The 24,429-nt window shown below is 37.1% G+C and overlaps 1 protein-coding gene and 1 pseudogene across 1 annotated transcript in view; one reads left to right on the forward strand and one right to left on the reverse strand.

Annotated features, from left to right (window-relative positions):
- The window catches only part of Glra3 (glycine receptor alpha 3), a 173,231-nt gene that overhangs the window by 124,301 nt on the left and 24,501 nt on the right, over positions 1-24,429 (reverse strand). The window lies entirely within an intron of this gene.
- LOC110299879 (small ribosomal subunit protein eS7-like) lies at positions 16,279-17,054 on the forward strand (annotated as a pseudogene).

A 24,429-nucleotide genomic window follows, 5' to 3' on the forward strand; every position in this document is an offset into this window, starting at 1 on the left:
AAACTACCCTGAGTGCTTGAGGCATAAATGTATATGGATATAGCTGTAATGGGTAATTTTTATTGCTTTTATTTAGACAAAAGCCTCCATTATGTTTTGAGCAATTTCCTCAGCAGTAAGAAAATGTCTATGGAATATATAAATAATGATATTTGTTCTTCAGTTAGAATGTTTCCTCTATTTATTTACAATTTAGTTAAACTAACTTATTTGTATTTACAGACTCTTCCTTCCCTGGGTGACAATGAACTTAGAATTTTCCTACTTTAGCATCCTGTGTACTTGGATAATACACATGGGTACCATGTCTTACTCAGAGTCTTTCCTTTTCACATAACTGAACTTCTTGGGAAACTCACAGTATAATTGAAATGTTGCCTTCTCATTTATCAAAGTTGGGTTGGGTAGATGAGTGTAAATAATTCTTTATTCTTCAAAACCTTGAGAAAGTAAAGCTGGTCTGTTAAATATACATAATGTTTGGACATCATATATTCAAGTTGTTGCTGTTTCTCAGGATTTAACATTCCTTTATTCTCTCACCTCTGCCAACCTATTTGGAATATTGCCAAAGTTTGAACAATTTTCATCATTAGCTGATCATGCCATAGTAGAGTATTAAACATCTTATATTTCTCTTGCCAGCACTAATAAGTAGTGAAGAAGAACCTTAGAGCCCAACTGCCATGTATGTACCATACAGATGCAGGTAGAGATTCACTGTTGAACTCTAAGATGCATTTGCTGTGACATGGAGTTGGTGTCTACAGAAACACTGTATCACTACAAACAGCTCCTATAACTGCCTGTCTAGTGGTCCTTCCTTGTTCTATGCTCTTAAATCCCTGTCTTACCCAGTGACTTTCATTCTGCTCTTCTTATTTCTGCAATTAGAAGCCTTTCCTTTCCTTTTCTAACCTCTCTAGATTATTTTATGATCCTTATCTCTAGTTATCATTTCTCAACCTCATTACCTGTTTAGGAAAGCAAGTATATTTTTCTATCCTGAAAATAAATCCATAATGATAAAAAGAGGAAAGCAACTTCCTCTTCAGTGATTCTAGGATTTTCTTCATCAGTGTCTTAAGGTTTTACTGCTGTGAACAGACACCATGACCAAGGCAAGTCTTATAAAAACATTGAATTGGGGCTGGCTTACAGGTTCAGAGGTTCAGTCCATTATCATCAAGGTGGGAGCATGGCAGTATCCAGGCAGGCATGGCGCAGGCAGAGCTGAGTTCTACGTCTTCATTCAAAGGCTACTAGTGGAAGAAGACTGACTTCCAGGGAACTATTGTGAGGATCTTATGCCCACACCCACAGTGTCATACCAGATCAGATCTATTCCAACAAGGCCACATCTCCAAATGGGGCCACTCCCTGGTCCAAGAATATACAAACCATTACAACCAGGTTTGACTGTTCTCAACATTTGCTCATATTTGAAGCTTAAGAACACCAAATAGAAATGCAGTGCTGGAAAGCTCATGGCTTCCCACTGCTCTATCACAGCCTTTCCCTTGATGTCTATTTATTTTTGACAAAATCCCTCCATTTAGATATAAGAACATAAACTTCAACATGCTCCTATCTACTAGTTTACCTGGATAAGTCAGTGATACTGTTCTGTCTCTATAATTAAAAAAGACATAAAGATCTATTTTTAATAAAAAGGGGGAGACCAGAAGTAACTTGGACCAATGGGACTCAGGCATGCAGGAACTCCACCTGGCCAGTGGCAGGGGTTCCTTCCTGTCTAGCTAGTGCCCTGAGCAGACCTTGGTAGTGAACTCCACAGCCTGATCCATAACACCCAGAGGAAGATCCACTTCTAGGTGATTTAACATACCCAGGATGAAAGGATCAGAGGTAAGGAGAACAAAACATCTATCTGCCTCAACACCAGGAGTAAAGGGGACCAGATGGACCCAGTCACCCAGGAACTCCACCTGACCAGTGGCACAGGTTCCTTCCAGTCTGAGGCAGTGCCCTGAGCAGACCTTGGGAGCACAACACCCAGAAGAAGCTCCAATCCCAGGAGCTCTAATATGCCCAGAACGACAGCTTCTTAGGATCACAGTATCACAGGATTTCAGAGACAGCTGGATTATGAGGAGTTCTGACACAACCAGGATTACAGGAAAGGCAGGCTTCAGTCAGATATAGCGAGAACAGGTAGCACTAAAGATATTCAGATGGTGGGAGGTAAGTGTAAGAACATAAGCAACAGAAACCAAGGTTACTTGGCATAGTCAGAACCCATTTCTCCCACCATAACAAGTCCTGAATACACCATCACACCGGAAAAGCAAGACTCAGATCTAAAATCACTTCTCATGATGTGATAGAGGACTTCAAGGACATAAATAACTCCCTTAAAGAAATACAGGAGAATACAGGTGAACAGGTAGAAGCTCTTAAAGAGGAAACACAAAAATCACTTTAGGAATTATAGGAAAAGACAACCAAACAGGTGATGGAATTGAAAAAAAAAATCCAAGATCTAAAAATGGAAATAGAAACAATAAGGAAAGCACAAAAGGAGACAACCCTGGAGATAGAAAACCTGGGAAAGAGATCAGCAGTCATAGATGCGAGCATCACCAACAGAGTACAAGAGATAGAAGAGAGAATCTGAGGGGCAGAATATCCCACAGAAAATATTGACAAAACAGTCAGAGAAAATGCAAAATGCACTAGCCCCAAAACATCCAGGAAATCCAGAAAACAATGAGAAGACCAAACCTAAGGATAGTAGGTATAGAAGAGAGTGAAGATTCCCAACTTAAAGGGCCAGTAAATATCTTCAACAAAATTATAGAAGAAAACTTCCCTAACCTAAAGAAAGAGATGCCCATGAACATAGAAGAAGCCTACTGAACTCCAAATAGACCGGAACAGAAAAGAAATTCTTCCTGCCACATAGTAATCAAAGCACCAAATGCACCAATGAAAAAAAGAATGTAAAAAGCAATAAGGGAAAATGCCCAGTAACATATTCAGGCAGACCTATCAAAATTACACCAGACTTCTCACCAGAGACTATGAAAGCTAGAAGATCGTGGGCAGATGTCATACAAATCCTAAGAGAACACAAATGCCAACCCAGGTTACTATACCCAGCAAACTCTCAATTGCCATAGACATAGAAAAAAAGATATTCCGTGACCAAACCAAATTTGCATATCTTTCGATAAATCCAATCCTACAAAGAATAATAAATGGAAAACACCAACATGAGGAGAGAAACTATATCCTAGAAAAAGCAAGGAAGTCATTAATTTAAACAAACCCGAGAAAATAGCCACAGAAATATAATTCCACTTCTAACCAAAAAACAAAAAAGAAGAAGAAGAAGAAGGAAAAATGACTATTGCTTAACTGGATACATAAACAGGACCCAGCATTTTGCTGTATACTGGAAATGAGGAAATGAGCCTCAATAATCAAAGACAGACACTACCTCAGAGTAAAAGGCTGGAAAACAATTCTCTAAGCAAATGGCCCCAAGAAACAAGCTGGAGTAGCCATTCTAATCTTGGATAAAATCGACTTTCAACCTAAAGTCATCAAAAAGGATAAGGAAGGACAATTCATACTCATCAAAGGAAAAATCTACCAAGAACAACTCTCTCTTCTGAACATCTATGCTCCTAACACAAGGGCTCCCACATTCATAAAAGAAACTTTACTAAATCTCAAATCACACATTGCACAGTACTCAATAATAGTGGGAAACGTCAACACCCCACCTTCAGCAATGGACAGATCCTGGAAACAGAAACTAGACAGAGACTCAGTGAAACTAACAGAAGTTATGAAACAAATTGATTTAACAGATATCTACAGAACATTTTATCCTAAGAAAAAAAAGAATAAACCTTCCTCTCAGCACCTCTTGGTACCTTCTCAAAAACTGACCATATAATCGGTCACAAAATAGGCCTCAACAGATACAAGAAGATTGAAATATTCCCATGCATCCTATCAGATCACAATGGACTAAGGCTGGTCTTCAATAACAACATAAACAATAGAAATTCCATATACATGTGGAAGCTGAACAACACTCTACTCAATGATAACATGGTCAAGGAAGAAATAAGGGAAGAAATTTAAAACTTTTTAGAGTTTAATGAAAATGAAGCCACAACATACCCTAAGTTACGGACACAATGAAAGAAGTCCTAAGAGGAAAACTCATAGCTCTAAGTGCCTCCAGAAAGAAATTGGAGTGAGGTTACACTAGCAGCTTGATAGCACACCTGAATGCCCTAGAACAAAAAGAAGCAAATACACCCAAGAGGAGTAGATGGCAGGAAATAATCAAACTCAGGGCTGAAATCAACCTAATAGAAACAAAAAGAACTACAGAGAAAAAAAAAAAAAAAAACAAATCCAGGAGTTGATTCTTTGATAAAATCAGCAAGATAGATAAATCCTTAGCCAGACTAACCAGAGGGCAAGGAGACAGTATCCAAATTAATAAAATCAGTAACAAAAAGAGAGACATAACAATGAAGTGTATCTTAAAATAATTATTCTGTTTGTTGGATATTAACAGTTGAACATATTAAAATCATGTTCTACAAACATCAATAAAAAGGGGGAAGGAACTTCAAAAATTAATGATTGACCTGAAATCCCTCATATGACACTGTGGTTAGAGGAGATAATGAAGTAAAGGTTCTGTAAATTAGAGGGCGGTATTAGAATGCAGTACAACCACTAAGTTCTGTAGACAACAGCTAGAAGCTACAAGAGCTGAGGAAAGTGTGAGCAGCATTTTGTTTCTGAGCCTTGTGCACTGACTTCACAACTGTCTTTCAGAACAGAGAATGGGATCTTCATGTCCTTTGCAGCCATTCTCTGTAATCTCCAGAGAAAATGGGTTCCAGTACATTGTTTAATTGTTCTACCCTTCTACCCTAGAATTGCTCCTTCTTTTCTTTTAAAATTACTATCTTTGATACTGTTTTCTATTTTTTTTGATACTTCCTTTTAGTTCCTGAGATACAATTTCTTCTTTCTTGGAATACAACTTCTTTTTTAAATGTGTCTTAAATAACTAATTTAAAGGTTTAACTGTTTCCCATGGCTTCACTTTTTCACTAACTTACAGCTGGTAATGAAAACTTGTCATGTAAAATAGGACAATGTGAAAATTTTGGAAATAGTCACTCTCCATCCCCCAGAGTTTGCTACTGTATCTTGGAAGGATGAGTTTTACAAATTTGAGTTATCTATATTAATCACTTTTCATCATAGGGCAATCTTCTTGTTTGAAATGAAAGGGGTGTTTATAAATTCTTAGATTAGTTCTCCACATATCATTAGAGGATAGTTACATGAGCCGGATAGAGTTGTGGAGGCCTTCTTAGGTCTCTTCTGAGCACACACAGGCTGGAGCATATATGCTGGTATCGATACCATAGCCAGGTACTACTGACATGGCAGTTAATTAATTTTCCTACTTTTCTCAAGACTAGGAGTTTGTGTTGGTTGTTTGGTTGCTGTTGATGATGGCATTTTACTTGCATAAAATTAGACATCTGGGAAGAACAAATCTTAGTTGAGAAAATACCTCCATAAGACTGGCCTGTAGGCAAATGTGTGGGTATGTTTTCTTTTTGAATGGGAAAGCCACTGAGAACCAGCCAGTAAACAATATTCCTTCATGGCCGTTGCACTAACTAGTTCCTGCCTTCTTTTTCCTGCCTTGAGGTCCTGGCCTGAATTTCCTGAATGATAGAATGATAGACAGCCATAGCTCAAAATCAATCTTTTTTTCTCTAAGCAGCTTTTGGTCATGGCACTTTATGACAGCCATAGAAAGCTAATTAAATAAGTGTAAACTCAAGGGACCACAAGTGTTGGTGTTCTAAATAGCCTCCCTATTCAACTTAAATATCGTAGGATCTCTCTATCTACAGGGCCTATTGTGTTTGACCTCTTAAAGATAATCATCATTGTATGAGTGACTTCCAGTGTGATTTCATTTTACCCTAATTCATCCATTTTCAGTTAAAGTCATGTTTTGTGGTACTAGGTTTATGATATCAATATGAGTTTTTAAATGACACAATTCAGCCACACCACATGGTATACACACACCCTGTATCATACATGTAACCCCTTAGATGTCTAGAAGCATATGAATTTTTCTCAACCCCTGGTGTGAACATGCAAATCCATTGATTCTCCTTCTAAGAATTAATATGAAGGTATTATTTTTTTCTCACTGTTATACAGTGCCTCAGGTACTAAGCAAGGTATCTATAAATACTTTTATTAAATGTCTCCAGGAGAAAAGCTTTTTGCAGTGGTGAGTTACAAGTTGCATTAAATAGAAGGCTCTATGGCAGTCTATTTTTCCAGGGAAATGTGAAAATAACAACTGCTTTCTGAGAAGGAGGCACTGAAGGTTGAAACTCCATTCTGCACCTTGAGATTGACTGCTCCTGTTTTAGTGTTCCTACAGAGCTTGCGAAGTTGGGCTAAGAATTCAGAAAGCTATAGTGTGACAAGTTTCACTCTTCTTGTTAAGAGTTGTATATTCTCAGTATTTAAGTTACTTCCTAGATTGCTGCAAGCCTCTATCTATCATCTATCATATCTTTCTCTACCACATCCACAAACAATGTATATCTCTACCAGAAAATACGAAGCTAATTATCTATATAAACATAGTAGATGTTGACTTTTGGGTGTTTTATAGTTTAACTGCATATTCTTTTTTTAAAAATATTTTTATTAGGTATTTTCCTCAATTACATTTCCAATGCTATCCCAAAAGTCCCCCATACCCTCTTCCCCCCACTCCCTTACCCACCTACTCCCACTTTTTGGCCCTGGCGTTCCCCTGTACTGGGGCATATAAAGTTTGCATGTCCAATGGGCCTCTCTTTCCAGTGATTGCCAACTAGGCCATCTTTTAATACATATGCAGCTAGAATCAAGAGCTCTGGGGTACTGGTTAGTTCATAATGTTGTTCCACCTATAGGGTTGCAGATCCCTTTAGCTCCTTGGATACTTTCTCTAGCTCCTCCATTGGGGGCCCTGTGATCCATCCAATAGCTGACTGTGAGCATCCACTTATGTGTTTGCTAGGCCCTGGCATAGTCTCACAAGAGACAGCTATTAACTGCATATTCTTTACAATACATTAAATGCTAAATAGCATCATGGAAAACTATATTACTAAGATGTGAAATTAAGATAAAACTTTCTTCTTCATTTTTGACAGAAGCAATTATATTTTTTAGCAGATAAAAATAAAATTTTAGTACTATTCTATTGTAGTCACACAATTTTTATCTTTAAAACTGTCTGTGTGTTTTCCAAACATTTTTGTTGACTAACTTCTCAAATATCTTTTGAAAATACTACATACTATCCTCAGTCTTAAATTACATGAATAAATGCAAAATAAATCTTTTCATCACATAATAAGCAATTGTGTGTTCTTTGTAACAAATTTTCATTTGACATTTGAATCAATCTGAAGACTCACATGCTGAAATTTTTTATTAGTGGCCATAAAGATCTCATCTGTGCTTTGCTGTTATCAGTGAACTGTGACAGGAAGCTCAAGGCAGGTTCATCACCAATAACTTCAGAGAAGTCACCTGAATAAAATGACTGAAGAGAAGGCTGGCTAGTCACTGTAACCATCAGTTACTGGTTTCCTTTGACAATATATATTGGTTTTCTGCAGTCATTGCCCATGCCTACAGATAATATTTTGTACTTTTGAATGAAGACATTTGTACATTCCTGATGCTGGGTACAAGAGCCATATGCCAGTGTCTTTCTTTCAATTTAAATCACTGATGCATCTCTACTGACTGTAGCATTTTGTCATGACATGAGAGTTCAGAAGCATCCCTCTGTGGAGGGTGGGAATGATTGTGTACAAAGTAGAGAAGTATCCAATTATGTGACAACCTTTGTGTAATGAAATTCTGTTTAAAGTATTTTTAAAAAGATCTCATCTGTGTAATTTTTTTTCTTTAATAAACTTTTCAAACTCTAGTATTGGTTAGTACTGGAATACTAATAATCTTTGATATTTTCCTTGTCTGACGTAATATGATCACATTTTTTTTAAAAAAAAGAGACATACATGATAAGAAAACATATTAAATTATAAAGACAATGAAAAGCATTTTATGTAGTTAATGTGGCATATTTCCACCAATGTATATTTTTGTTCTGATTCTGACATTTTTAACTTCTTGAGTTCTTTGTACATGTTGGATATTAGCCCTCTATCAGATATAGAATTGGTAAAGATCTTTTTCTAATCTCTTGGTTGCCTTTTTGTCTTATTGATAGTGTCCTTTGCCTTATAGAACCTTTGCAATACGGGATTTATCCCATATACAGTTACCAAACGCAAACTCTATTGTGGATGCCAAGTACATCCTGAAAGGAGCCTGATATGACTCTCTCCTGATAGCCCCTGCCAGAGCCTCACAAATTCAGAGGCAGATGTTAATAGTCAACCATTGGACTGAGTGCAGAGTCCCTAATAGAGGAGTTAGAGAAGGGACTGAAGGAGTTGAAGGGATTTGTAACCTCACAGGAAGAACAAAAATATCAAAAAACCAGACCCCCCAGAACTCCCAAGAACTAAGCCATCAACAAAGGAATACACATAGCTCCAGCTGCATACGTAGCAGAGGATAGCTTTGTCATGCATCAAAGGAAGGAGAGACCCTTGGTCCTATGAAGACTCAATAGATGTCCCAGTGTAGGGGAATTGAGGGCGGGGAGGTGGAAGTGGGTGGGTGGTGGGAGTGGGTGGGTGCTTCATAGAAGCAGGGGAAGGGAGGATGTGATAGGGTGTTTCTGGGAGGGAGGGAAACTGGGAAAGGGGGGAACATTTGAAATGTAAATAAAGAAAATATCCAGTAAAAAAATAGACATCTTTAAGAGATAGAAGATAGCAATGATAAGTTGTATTCTACCTGATGGTTGTTTTGTTTTATTTTTGTTGTACATCCATGTGGACATGTATGTGGTGTGTGTGTGTGTATTTGTGTGTGTTTATAATCTGAACAGAAGAAAAACAGCTTCTTCTCAACAGATCATCTGTGAGACCAACACAAAGAATATTAGTGCACTACATTTGTATCAGCCCCTAATTCCTGGTTGAATATTTCAAATTGTATTATCAAATACGATCAAACACTGCTTACATTCAATATATCAAATACACCTTTGGGAAGTTTTTTTTTTTTTAAAAAGGAAAGTACAATCATCACTATTTCAGTGACAAAATAAATTTTGACTTCATCCATTAATAATCAATTACTTAAAATAATTTAATAAGTGATAAAAAAATAATTTACCATGTGTAAATAAGATATTTTGGTTATGCTTCTGTTCCATTTTAATAAGCCCGATATTGATATAATTGTGATTTTATGAAATTTGACTTGAGTTACTCCTATAAAACTTACCATGAAATATGATAATTACCTTCAGAATTTTGTGTTTCTACCTATAGAAACACATCATGATATTGGATCACCAGAAATGCTAACATATAAGAATACATTTTTGTTGATCCATCCCCTCCCTTCCGGTCAGCATCAGCACCGGGTCACCTTGGGCACAGTCGGCGGACACCCCCCCCCAAGGTCCCTAGAGGATTCTCCACGTGATCTTAGGACCACCAATGAGTGGAACACAACTTCTGTTCCATTCCAATCATGCAGGACCTGAGACAGCATTAGGGAAACACCTTGGGCCTGGAGTTGGAGGACACCCCCCCCACACACACACACACACACAAGGTCCCTAGAGGACTCTCCACTCTATCTTAGGACCACCAGTTAGTGGAACACATCTTCTGTTCCATTCCAATCATGCAGGACCTGAGAAGCATTAGGGAAACACCTTGGGCCTGGAGTTGGAGGACAACCCCCCCCCCCACACACACACACAGACACACACACACACAAGGTCCCTAGAGGACTCTCAACTCGATCTTAGGACCACCAGTGATGGAACATCTTCTGTTCCATTCCAATTGCGCGGGACCAGCATTAGAGAAGAAGAAAACCTGGCCTGACCAGGGTTACAAGTCCCTTCCACCAGGTCACCTGGGCGAGGAGTCAGAGGACACCCTCAAGGTCCCTAGAGGACAGCTTCTGAGGCAGACCCCATTTCGGGCTCCAGATATCCTGGCACCTTCCCTGCCAGAGGAAAGATGTTCTTTCCGGCCAGGAGGGTTTTGCTGGAGCACCTGGGGAAGCCATCTTGGTTCCCAGATCCCTCCGCAACTAGTCTGCTCAGGTGAGAGTGTGGACTACAGAAACTAACAGCTTCTGGGACAGGCCCTGTTTCAGACCTTTCATCTTCTGCCAGGAGGCAGGTCCTAACACCAGATATCTGAGCACCTTCCCTGCAAGAGGAGAGCTTGCCTGGAGAGAGTGTTCAGACCACTGGAACTCAGGAGAGAGCTAGGCTCCCAGGTCTGCTGAAAGAGACTAAAAGAATCAAGAGAGGAACAAGCTCTAACCACAGACAACTATAACAACTAACTGCAGAGATTACCAGATGGCAAAAGGCAAATGTAAGAATCTTACTAACAGAAACCAAGACCACTCACCATCATCAGAACACAGCACTCCCACCTCACCCAGTCCTGGGCACCTGAACACACTCATAAACCTAGAACTGGATTTAAAAGCATATTTCATGATGATGGTAGAGGACATCAAGAAGGACTTTAAAAACTCACTTAAAGAAACACAGGAGAACACTGCTAAAGAGTTACAAATCCTTAAAGAAAAACAGGAAAACACAACCAAACAGGTAGAAGTCCTTAAAGAAAAACAGGAAAGCACATCCAAACAGGTGATGGAAATGAACAAAACCATAATAGACCTAAAAAGGGAAGTAGACACAATAAAGAAAACCCAAAATGAGGCAACGATGGAGATAGAAACCCTAGGAAAGAAATTTGGAACCATAGATGGTTCCATCATCAGCAACAGAATACAAGAGATGGAAGAGAGAATCTCAGGTGCAGAAGATTCCAAAGAGAACATCTTCACAACAATCAAGAAAATGCAAAATCAATTCTAAATATCTATGCTCCAAATACAAGGGCAGCCTCATTCATTAAAGAAACTTTAGTAAAGCTCAAAGCACACATTGCACCTCACACAATAATAGTGGGAGACTTCAACATACCACTTTCACCAATGGACAGATCATGGAAACAGAAACTAAACAGGGACACAGTGAAACTAACAGAAGTTATGAATCAAATGGATCTGGCAGATATCTACAGAACATTTTATCCTAAAACAAAAGGATATACCTTCTTCTGAGCACCTCATAGTACCTTCTCCAAAACTGATCATATAATTGGTCAGAAAACAGGCCTCAACAGATACAAAAATATTGAAATTGTCCCATGCATTCTATCATATCACCATGAGACTAAGGCTGATCTTCAATAACAACATAAATTATAGAAAGCCAACATTCAGGTGGAATCTGAACAACACTCTTCTCAATGATACTTTGGTTAAGGAAGGAATAAAGAAAGAAATAAAAAACTTTTTAGAGTTTAATGAAAATGAAGCCACAACATACCAAAACTTATGGAACACCATGAAAGCATTTCTGAGAGGAAAACTTATAGCTCTGCAGACCTCCAAAAAGAAACTAGAGAGAACACACACTAGCAGTTTGACAACACACCTACAAGCTCTAGAACAAAAGGAAGCAAATTCACACAAGAGGGGTAGATGGCAGGAAATAATCAAACTCAGGGGCGAAATCAACCAAGTGGAAACAAGAAGAACTATTCAAAGAATCAACCAAACAAGGAGCTGGTTCTTTTTGAAAATCAACAAGATAGATAAACAGTTAGCCAGTCTCACTAGAGGGCACAGGGACAGCATCCTAATTAACAAAATCAGAAATGAAAATGGAGACATAACATCAGATCCTGAATAAATCCAAAACAGCATCACATCCTTCTACAAAAAGCTATACTCAACAAAACTGGAAAGCCTGGATGAAATGGACAAATTTCTAGACAGATACCAGGTACCAAAGTTAAATCAACGTCAGGTTAATGATATAAACAGTCCTATATCACCTAAAGAAATAGAAGCACTCATTAATAGTCTCCCAACCAAAAATAAATAAGTAAATAAATAAATAAATAAATAAATAAATAAATAAATAAATAAAAAAAACAAAAAAAAAAACCCCAGGACCAGATGGGGTTTTTGCAGAGTTCTATCAGACCTTCAAAGAAGATTTAATTCCAGCTCTGCACAAACTAGTCCACTAAATAGAAGCAAAAGGTACTCTACCCAAGTCATTCTTTGAAGCCACAATTACTCTGATACCTAAACCACAGAAAAACCCAACAAAGATAGAGAACTTCAGGTCAATTTCCCTTATGAATATCGATGCAAAAATACTCAATAAAATTCTCTCTAATCGTATCCAAGGACACATCAAAACAGTCATCTATCCTGACCAAGTAGGTTTCATTCCAGGGATGCAGGGATGGTTTAATGTACAGAAATCCATCAACTATATAAACTATATAAACAAACTCAAAGACAAAAAACACATGATCATCTCGTTAGATGTGGAGAAAGCATTTGACAAAATCCAACACTCATTCATAATAAAAGTCTTGGAAAGATCAGGAATTCAAGGCCCATACCAAAATATGATAAAAGCAATCTACAGCAAACCAGTAGCCAACATCAAAATAAATGGTGAGAAGCTGAAAGCATTCCCACTAAAATCAGGGACTAGACAAGGCTGTCCACTCTCTCCCTACCTATTCAACATTGTACTTGAAGTCCTAGCCAGAGCAATTAGACAACAAAAGGAGATCAAGGGGATACAAATTGGAAAGGAAAAGTCAAAATATCACTTTTTGCAGATGATATGATAGTATATATAAGTGACGCTAAAAATTCCACCAGAGTACTCCTAAACCTGATAAACAGCTTCAGTGAAGTATCTGGATATAAAATTAACTCAAACAATTCAATGACCTTTCTCTACACAAAGGATAAACAGGCTGAGAAAGTAATTAGGGAACAAACACCCTTCACAATAGTCACAAAGAATATAAAATACCTTGGCATGACTCTAACTAAGGAAGTGAAAGATCAGCACGATAAGAACTTCAACTCTCTGAAGAAAGAAATTAAAGAAGATCTCAGAAGATGGAAAGATCTCGAGGGCTCATGGATTGGAGGATCAATATAGTAAAAATGGCTATCTTGCCAAAAGCAATCTACAGATTCAATTCAATCCCCATTAAAATTCCAACTCAATTCTTCAACTAATTAGAAAGGGCAATATGCAGATTCACCTGGAATAACAAAAAAACTATGATACCAAAAACTCTTCTCAAGGATAAAATAACCTCTGGTGGAATCACCATGCCTGACCTAAAGCTGTACTATAGAGCAATTGTGATAAAAACTGCATGGTACTGGTATAGCAACAGACAAGTATACCAATGGAATAGAATTGAAGACCCAGAAATGAACCCACACAGCGATGGTCACTTGATCTTTGACAAGGGAGCTAAAACCATCCAGTGGGGAAAAAAGACAGCATTTTTCAACAAATAGTGCTGGCACAACTGGTAGTCATCATGTAGAAGATGCGAATTGATCCATTCCTATCTCCTTGTACTAAGGTAAAGTCTAAGTGGATCATGGAATTCCACAGAAAACCAGAGACAGTGAAACTGAAGAGGAGAAAGTGGGGGAAAGCCTCAAAGATATAAGCACAGGGTAAAAATTCCAGAATAGAACATCTATGGCTTGTGCTGTAAGATTGAGAATCGACAAATGGGACCTCATAAAATTGCAAAACTTCTGTAAGGGAAAAGACACAGTCAATAAGACAAAAAAGACCACCAAAGGATTGGGAAAAGATCTTTACCTATCCTAAATCATATATGGGACTAATATCCAATATATATAAAGTACTCAAGAAGGTGGACTCCAGAAAATCAAATAACCCCATTAAAAAATGGGATACAGAGCTAAACAAAGAATTCTCACCTGAGGAATGCCTAATGGCTGAGAAGCACCTGAAAAAATGTTCAGCATCCTTAATCATCAGGGAAATGCAAATCAAAACAACCCTGAGATTCCATCTCACACCAGTCAGAATGGCTAAGCTCAAAAATTCACGTGACAGCAGATGCTGTTGAGGATGTGGAGAAAGAGGAACACTCCTCCATTTTTGGTGGAATTGTCAGCTTGTACAAGCAATCTGGAAATTCATCTGGCAGTTCCTCAGAAAATTGGACATAGTCCTACAGGAGGATCCCACAATACCTCTCCTGTGCATATATCCAGAAGATGTTCCAACTGGTAAGAAGGACACATGCTCCACTATGTTCATAGCAGCCTTATTTATAATAGCCAGAAGCTGGAATGAACCCAGATGCCCCTCAACAGAGGAATGGATACAGAAAATGTGGTATTTTTACACAATGGAGTACTACTCAGATATTATAAAGAATGAATTTATGAAATTCCTTGGCAAATGGATGGACCTGGAGGGCATCATCCTGAGTGAGGTAAGCCAATCACACTAGAACTCACATGATATGTACTCACTGATAAGTGGATATTAGCCCAATATATAAGATACAATTTGCCAAACACATGAAACTCAAGAAGAATGAAGACCAAAGTGTGTACACTTTGCCTCTTCTTAGAATTGGGAACAAAACACCCATGGAAGGAGTTACAGAGACAAAGTTTGGAGCTGAGACGAAAGGATGGACCATTTAGAGACTGCCATATCCGGGGATCCATCCCATAATCAGCCTCCAAACCCTGACATCATTGCATACACTAGCAAGATTTTTCTGAAAGTACCCTGATATAGCTGTCTCTTGTGAGACTATGCCAAGGAAGGCCTAGCAAATACAGAAGTGGATGCTCACAGTCAGCTATTGGTGGATCACAGGGCCCCCAATGGAGGAGCTAGGGAAATTTCCCAAGGAGCTAAAGGGATCTGCAACCCTACAGGTGGAACAACAATATGAACTAACCAGTACCCCTCCACCCCCCAGAGCTCGTGTCTCTATCTGCATATGTATCAGAAGATGGCATAGTTGGCCATCAGTGGAAAGAGAGGCCCATTGGTCATGCAAAGTTTGTATGCCTCAGTACAGGGGAACACCAGGGCCAAGAATTGGGAAAAGGTGGGTAGGGGATTTGGGGGACTCTTGGGACAGCACTGTAAATGTAAATGAAGAAAATACCTAATAAAGGTTTTTAAAGAAGAATATATTTTTGTTAAGAACAAAAATTATACGAGTAGAACTCATATAAATTAACTTGTTAAAATATTTATTAAGCAATAATTACTAAATTCTGGGAAAGAGTCTATATTATTCCTTAGAGAATTTAAAATGAAAAAAATTTAAGAGAATGAAAAAAGTTTATAGAAAATATTTTAATTTAAAGGTAAATGTATATATACAATCATATGTATCACTAAATATCAGCATTCTTTTATCACAAATGATAGCACTCATTGTTTCTGCAATTAATAGTCAATGTAATTTGAAGAAGTGAAAAGTTGCATCTCCTCATCTCCTGTAGTTTAGTATGAAATATGGAAGGTATATTACTGCCAAATAGTTTTAGACATGTAAATAATTTCAGTGCACATCAGAAAACCCATTTAAACAATCTACTTTCTCTAAAAAGCAACATTGGATTTTATTGCTAAATATTTCCTTATTTTTTTGCAGGTTTAAATTTTTTTAAATAAAATTAAACCAGAAATTATGGTTCCTTTGATAAACAGCACATTATATTTAATATAATTTATTATCTAACTTTATTACTGAGTTATGATGAATACATGAAATATACATCATGTTGAGATAGAGATAGCTAAAAAGAAATGATAAATTATTTTTAAATATGTAAGATTTCATAAATCTTTTACATAGCAAGAAAAACTATGTTACTATATACTTTTATTACATAAATTCTAATAGAATGTCATAATATACTTAAATATTTGTACATATACAGAATATGACAACTAATTTGATTTTGCATATAATTTACTATATGTAAATTTGTACATTAAGAATAGAAGTGACTCAATTTCATACATTTTATATTTTATGAAACTTCTAGAGAATTTGATTTAAATATGGCTTTTAAAAAGGTTTCAACTTGCTTGTGAGAGCCATCTCTCTTTCTAAGCTGGCGCTCAGTCAGGACGAAGCCATGTTCAGCTCGAGTACCAAGATCGTGATGCCCCAGTACAGGGGAACGCCAGGGTCAAAAAATGGGAATGGGTGGGGAAGGAAGTGGGGGGGAGGGTATGGGGGACTTTTGGGATAGCATTGGAAATGTAATTGAGGAAAATATGTAATAATAATAATAAAAAAAGATCATGAAGCCCAATGGCAAGAAGTCAGAAGAGTTTGAGTCTGGCATCTCTCTGGTGCTGCTCTAGCTGGAGATGAACGCAGATCTCAAGGCGCAGCTGCTGGAACTGAACATCACCACATCCTAGGAAATTGAAGTTGGTGGTGGTCAGAAAGCTATCATAATTTTTGTACCAGTTCCTCAGCTTAAATCTTTCCAGGAACTCTAAGTCCGGCTAGTTCGTGAATTGGAGAAAAAATTCAGTGGGAAGCACGTGGTCTTCATTGCTCAGAGGAGGATTCTGCCCAAGCCAACCCGGAAAAGTCATAGGAAAAATAAGCAGAAGCGCCCCAGAAGCTGCACCCTGACCGCAGTGCATGACGCCATCCTTGAGGACTTAGTCTTCCCAAGTGAAATTGTGGGTAAGAGGATCCCTGTGAAACTGGATGGCAGCTGGCTCATAAAAGTCCAGTTAGACAAAGCACAGCAGAACAATGTGGGACACAGGTTGAAACTTTTTCTGGTGTGTACAAGAAGCTCACAGGCAAGGATGTTAATTTTGAATTCCCAGAGTTTCAGTTGTAAAGAAAATGACTGAATAAAGTGTCATTCATAGTAAAAAAAAAAAAAAAGTTCCAACTTGTAAAATAAACACATGCTCCACTATGTTTATAGCAGCAATTTATAATAGCCAGAAGCTGGAAAGAACCCAGATATCCCTCAACAGAGGAATGGATACAGAAAATGTGATACATTTACACAATGGAGTACTACTCAGCTATTAAAAACAATGAATTTATGGAATTCTTAGGCAAATGGATTGATCTGGAGGATATCATCCTGAGTGAGGAAACCCAATCACAAAAGAACACACATGATATGCACTCACTGATAAGTGGATATTAGCCCAGAAACTTAGAATACCCAAAATACAATTTGCAAAACACATGAAACTCAAGAAGAAGGAAGATCAAAGTGTGGATACTTCGCTCCTTCTTAGAATGGGGAACAAAATACCCATGGAAGGAGTTACAGAGACAAAGTTCAGAGATAAGACAGAAGGAAAGACTGCCCCACCTAGGGATCCATCCCATATACAACCACCAATCCCAGACACTATTGCATATGCCAGAAAGATTTTGCTGACAAGACCCTGGCATAACTCTCTCTTATGAATCTATGCCAATACCTGGCAAATACAGAAGTGGATGCTCACAGTCATCTATTGGATGGAACACAGGGATAATGAAGGAGCTAGAGAAAGTACCCAAGGAGCTAGAGGGGTCTGCAACCCAATAGGAGGAACAACAATATGAATTAACCAGTAACCCCCAGAGCTGTGTTTCTAGTTGCATATGTAGCAGAGGATGGCCGAGTCGGCCATCAATGGGAGGAGAGGTCTTGCAGAGATCATATGCCCCAGTACAGGGCAATGCCAGGGCCAGGAAGCAGGGCAGGGGGGAGAGTATAGAGGGCTTTGGAGATAGCCTTTGAAACGTAAATGAAGTAAATATCTAATAAAAATATGGAAAAAAGGTCTTTATCATTTGTTGCCCATCTTCATAGTCACATAATGTGGGAAATAATGCCCCAACAAGATATTTTATTCCACCAAAATGGCAGTGCTAGATATGAGTTATGCCTTGTTGAGAGAAGCCTCATAGAGATCACAGGCCATTGTCAAGCTTTTTGACTATTCTCTATAGATGGATGGTAGGGCCCTACTGGTGAAGACACAACCTGTTAATGTCATCAAGTATAGAAAGATCAGTCTTTAAACTTATCTAAAAGTTTCACCCTTAATAAGTGCACCAGAAGGTACCTTGTACACTACTTTTGGAGTAATTATTAATTAACAAATTTTAGCCAGCTATAAATCCTGTGACCTACAAGAGAGGGATGCCCACAAAATATACTGATACAACAGTGGCATGCATGCTATGTATATAAATAACCACTTTTTAAAAGTAAGACTTAAAGCCTAATGCATGAGACAGAGTCTATGGGATACTATTAAAGTGGTTAAGCTTCTGAGACTTGATAGGTCATAGCTTAGGGGAAGCTCTACTGCTATTATTCTGGTAAAGAAAAATGACAATAAAACCGTTCCTAAAAACAAATGCCTTTACCCAAAGAGAATTGCCTTGCTCACTCCTGACTAGAGAAGCTACTTCTTGAACTAGAAAATAGTTAACAAAAGGATCCAGAACTGGAAAACATTAAAGAGAATCGTAGACTTTGGATCATTGAGTTCTAAATGGACTTTTTTTTTTTTTTATTAATCAAATCCTTGTCCTCAACACTTAGGAATCTCAGGTAAAGAAAGGTTGAAAGATTGCAACAGGCAGAGGTATAAAAGACTCCAAGAAAACAGTGTCTTCCAGTCACAACAGGACTGATACACATATGGACTCACGGAGAATATGAAAACATGCGCAAGGCTTGCACACTTCAGACCAGACAAAAATCACATTAAGAAGTGGTAGTGGACACAAATTCCCACATCTAATCAAGAAGCTCTTTCTAATTGATACCTCCCGAGAGACAGAAAATCGGTTTTCTCCAATAGAAAGCCACCTGGTGTGTCAACCACACTTCAAAATAGTTCCCATGTTTAGGCCAACATAAAACAGGCTTACTTTTTTTGTTGTTCTTTTGTATGTTTGTTTTGTTTTGTTTTGTTTTCTGTTATTTTATGACTTACTGGTTTTCTTTCTTTTTAGTTTATATTTTTCAAGTTTTTATTTTATTTTTATTTCTATGAGAAAACATGTAGTTAGGTTACTAGGGAGGTAGAGAGGATGTGGGAAGAGGTGGAGGAGGAAAATGTATAATCAAAATATACTGCGTGAAAATGTTAAATTAAAAAAACTTTCTAACCACAGTAAAGTATGTGTGACTCTTCTTTGAGACTTTAAGTGTTCAAAGTAACTGCTATCTTTGGATTCTTTATAAGAAAGCAGACAGCAGGAAATGTGAAGACAGTGGAGGAAATGACCTCCTACCTTCTATCATCTGGGATATAAGAAAAAATATGATCACATTTCAAAACAAAAATGGCAAACCAAGCTTTGCAGATTAACATGTATAAAATAAAGAAAAAAATCAAATATCACATGATTTTTTTCCAGTAAATATGACTCATGTGTTTGTATTTTTTCTTGAATTTCTATAATGAAATTCTAAGTCCAAGCCTGTGGTCATACAATGTGGAATGTTGGACAGCTAATTAGACTCATGGTAGTAAAGGAATCACAAAAGAATTCACAGAGGTTGGTTTAGATCCATCCAATATGAGGTCACAGTGTGAAGATGTGATCTTAGAACTAGCAAACCTTTATCAGACACTTAGGGGTTTTTGTGGCTTAATCTTGGACATTTCAGATTGCAGCACTATGAGAAATAAGTTTCTGTGTGTATGCACTCCCATTTACCAACAGGCTATTACCATTTCCCAAATGGGCTAATGCCATAGAGCCATACAGTTAGGTAGAAGTGTTTGGTTTTATTTGGATAGACTTAATTTTGAGTGAAAATGAGTGATGTCTATGAAACATCAGTTTTCCTTTTCTAAGAAAATGTACAGACTTTACATACATGTGAGACTTTGTGTTAGCTCTAATTCTTGGTCTTACATGTTCCTAAAATTTTCTGCTTACATAGTAGTCTCTGAGCTTTGTACCATATTAACATTAGCAGTAAGATACTCTCTATTTAACATATCTCATCTCATGCTAAAACACACATAAGGCTCTGTAATATGAAATGTACACTCTTTGAAGTGTAAACTTCATATGCATACATATTCAAAATGTATAATTTTTAATGGTTTTAAACCTCAGGATAGAAATAAGAAATCAGAAATTTTATAGGATTAATCGAAGAAAGATATTTTGAAAATAGACATTATTATCAAGGCCAGTTTTTGTTCAAAATCTACAACAAAGCTAAGATATTTACAAGAAGTTACTATGATTGTTAGCAAATTATCATGATCAGTCCTTTTAAAAGAAGCAAACTTGATTATGAGTCTTCTCAAAAACAGCATTAATTAGCTTTCCTCCCACACTTGGCTGTGCTCATTTCTCTGATGGACTGAAGATCACACCTACTATTAATTTTATCTGGAGATCATGAGTGATCTTAAACACATTCCCTTCAAAGCTTTGTTTTTTGATTCTAAGTATCTTACCTATTAATAGTAGAAAGACATAGTAGTTGAAACTTCAGAAGCTTTCTAAATATAATTCTTTGAGAATTCCAATTAAATATATTATGTTCATGCTCACCCACAGGGATCCCTCAACACCTCCTAGACTTAGCATCAACCTTTGAATACTCTCTCACCGCTGTCTTCTTTTGATGTAAATAAGGCACCAAGTCCAGTTAGTATTGCCCACACTCAGGTGAGTGCAAGCATACTCTGAGTGTGGTCAGCATGCCAGGGACCATGCCCTTAGAGAGAACTGACTTTTCCTCCCCCAGAAACCATCAATTACCCATAGTTCTTCAGTTGGGTAGGGCAGGTGGGGACTCATGAGTTTTCACTCCATATTAGACTGTGGTCAGACCTGAACTTCTGTAGGTCTTACACAGGGTGACCACAGCTGGCATGACTTCATGAGTGCAGTTGTACTGATGAATCCTGAAGTCATCGATTCACTCTGGTTCTCCATGCCCTCTGGATCATAAGATCTTTCTGCTCTGTCTTCGGAGATCGTTCCTGAGCCTTATAAATGGAATGTGATATACAAGTTCCATTTGTGAATGAGCGTTACATCACCATATTCTCTGCACTTTTGTTAGTTGTAAGTTTCTGCATTAACTGTCAACACAGTGAACAAAGAAACTTCTGGAATCAGGTCTGAGAGATGAACTAATCAATGGTTAAAGAGATATGAATTTACAAGATAGACTGAATTTCCATTTGGCAGAATGATACAAGCAACTTAACCAATGGGACCTTTTAAAGGTTCAAATATTCTTTTCACTTAATTTCTTGAAGTAACAATCGAAATTGTCAAGGACTTTGAATAAAATAAACAATAAAGTTTTTGGTTTTTTTTTGGTGGTGGTGAATCCAATGACATAATTTAAATGCTTTTAAACTCTCAACTCCTTTATCAATGCTAAATAAATGTTTGTATAATAAGTGGTAATCAGAGATTTATAGTGGGGAAAAGTATTGTACATGTAAGAGAAGTTGTTGTATGTATGGCTACAAACCTCAGTGCATATATTTTTATGAACTGATTTGCACAAAGTGGCCTGTCAGGAACAAATGAGTGTCCCGATTCTAAGCAGAAACGTAGTTTGTATAACAGAAAGTGTATGCTCTGTCTTCTACATCTCCATTAGCACATCTTGTAACATTAGCACTCTTTGGGAACAGAAAGTCCAGTTGTTACTGCTTGACATTGTCTGAGTGAGAGTAAAACACAGCCCATCTTAAGAAATAAGACCAGGATGGAAGAAATCAGTTTATTATCCATTTTCTTTATGATTCAGTGTAGGACCAACTGAAGAAAACATAGCCCATCTTAAAATAAGATACATTCTGATTATTCCAGACCAAACATATTATCTTTAAGGGAATTGTTGCAATTAAGACATTATACATAGATATTTTATTTTGATTTTTTATATTAACAAGAGGATCAAAGTGGAAAAGAATAAACGGACTCTTTTGGAAAACCTACACAGGAATATAAATAAGTAAAAACGGATGGACTACGGGATCTTGAATCTTGCTATTGGGCAATGTGTCAATAAAATATGAGTATTGTTTTTAAACGATCTCATTTCTTCCCGAAATGAGTATGTGGAATTTTACATTGCCAACAGAAATGACAACTGTCTGCAGGTTTCTAAGGTGCACAAGGTTTGCAAACGGCATCCCGATAACCTTGGTGGGTATCATTAGCTATACATTACAGATGAGTTTGCAAGGTTTCCCCAGCACATTCATGTATTAAAAACAGCAGAATATATTTTAAATCAAGTTAATCTTTTTTCCAAGGTTCTATAAGAGAGTGAAAATATGTGTCTTTTGTTCTTAGCTAATGAACAATACCATGTAGTCTTGTCTCTTTAACAAACTACACATTTTTACACCATTATCATTTTCTGTGTTGAAATCATGATGTTATGTCTCCTTTTCAACAAAAATGAAAGAAAAACAGACAGAAAAACCTTTTCTGAAAACTGAAAAAAAAACACAGTGAAAAAACATCATGGCTAATATGTGCAGAGCAAAGAAATTCAAGAAAGAGAATATGACATTTGAGGTTGTGTTTTAAAAAGCAATAAATTTCAGGAGCAGAAGGTGAGAACTGAACAATAGAGTGCAAGTTCTGAATGTTTTATGAGTCTAACATGAAAACAATTATATCCCAGACTCATCTAAGATGTAAATTCATAAGAACTAAAGATTCCAGAGAATTATAACTGTTGGCAAAAACAAAAACAAAAACAAAATCAGAAACACAGTCTTAGAGTATCCATGGTTTACTTGGAATCACCTGTTTCTAAGGTTAGATTGAAACACAGTGATCCTAGATGCTGAGAACCTACCATTGTAAGTAAAAGCACGTAACAGCCATGTAGGGAGAAAGAAAGAAGCAACAGCCTAAATTTTTAATTATGCCTAATTATCTATCTATCTATCTATCTATCTATCTATCTATCTATCTATCTATCTATCCATCTATCAACTATAGAGACTTCTATATCAATAAATCTCTATAGTTGAGATAGATAAAATCTATCCATATAAATATGAATATCTAGATATATCTATTTTTAGACATCTATAGATTAGATAAACATCATCTATAGAGATTTCTAATCTATAGACATCTAAATATTTGATAGATAAAATATATCTAAATATATCTAAATATAGACATCTATAGATTAGCTAGATACGTAGATAGATACATAGATGGATACATATATGATTCCGAGAAAGGACTAATAAAAATCAGGCTAAGTATGTAAAGAAGATTCAGATATTAACATCACCATACTAACATTAAATTATTCTTCTGTACATTTATAAAGAATTAAAACATAAGTTATAGTGTTTCAGCAAGGAGGTCTACTTTTATTTACCAACCAAATCAAAATGATACAACTTTAAAATAAATTAAGTATAAGAGTTCATCTCTCTCCACAACAGATCAGTTACAATTCATAAGCGAATCACTTATTTCTAAGACAGATCAAAAGAAGATGCTGAAAAGGCATCATGGACAGATACTAAAATGAAGACAAGAGGATGGAGTGAAAAGCACTGCAAAGAGCTTGTATAAACTATGTGAATAATTATAAAATAGGAAAATAAGAAGGATGAGTAACAAACCAAGACAGAAGCAGTAACCAAAGGATCAATTGCTAAAGATACTCTGAAACCAAGTATATTTAGCTGCAGAATCACTAAGATTTACAAGATCTATCCCATAATCAGCTTCCATACGTTGACACCATTGCATACACTAGCAAGATTTTGCTGAAAGGACCCAGATATAGCTGTCTCTTGTGAGACTATGCCGGGGCCTAGAAAACACAGAAGTGGATGCTCACAGTCAGCTATTGGATGGATCACAGGGCCTCCAATGGAGAAGCTGGAGAAAGTACCCAAGGAGCTAAAGGGATCTGCAACCCTATAGGTGGAACAACATTATGAACTAACCAGTACCCCGAAGCTCTAGACTGTAGCTGCATATGTATCAAAAGATGGCCTAGTTGGCCATCACTGGAAAGAGAGGCCCATTGGACTTGCAAACTTTATATGCCCCAGTACAGGGGAACGCCAGGGCCAAAAAGTGGGAGTGGGTGGGTGGGAGGGTATGGGGGACTTTTGGGATAGCATTGAAAATGTAAATGAGGAAAATACCTAATAAAAAATATAAAAAAATTTAAAAAAGAAAGCAAAAAAAAAAAACCTATTTAAAGGTAATCTTAATTTACACCCAATGTGCCCTAAACTAGGCAGAAGATTTCTTC

This window comes from Mus caroli, unplaced genomic scaffold, assembly GCF_978045245.1.
Source record: "Mus caroli unplaced genomic scaffold, Mus_caroli_1 scaffold_10, whole genome shotgun sequence".
In the NCBI taxonomy this organism is placed as follows: domain Eukaryota; kingdom Metazoa; phylum Chordata; class Mammalia; order Rodentia; family Muridae; genus Mus; species Mus caroli.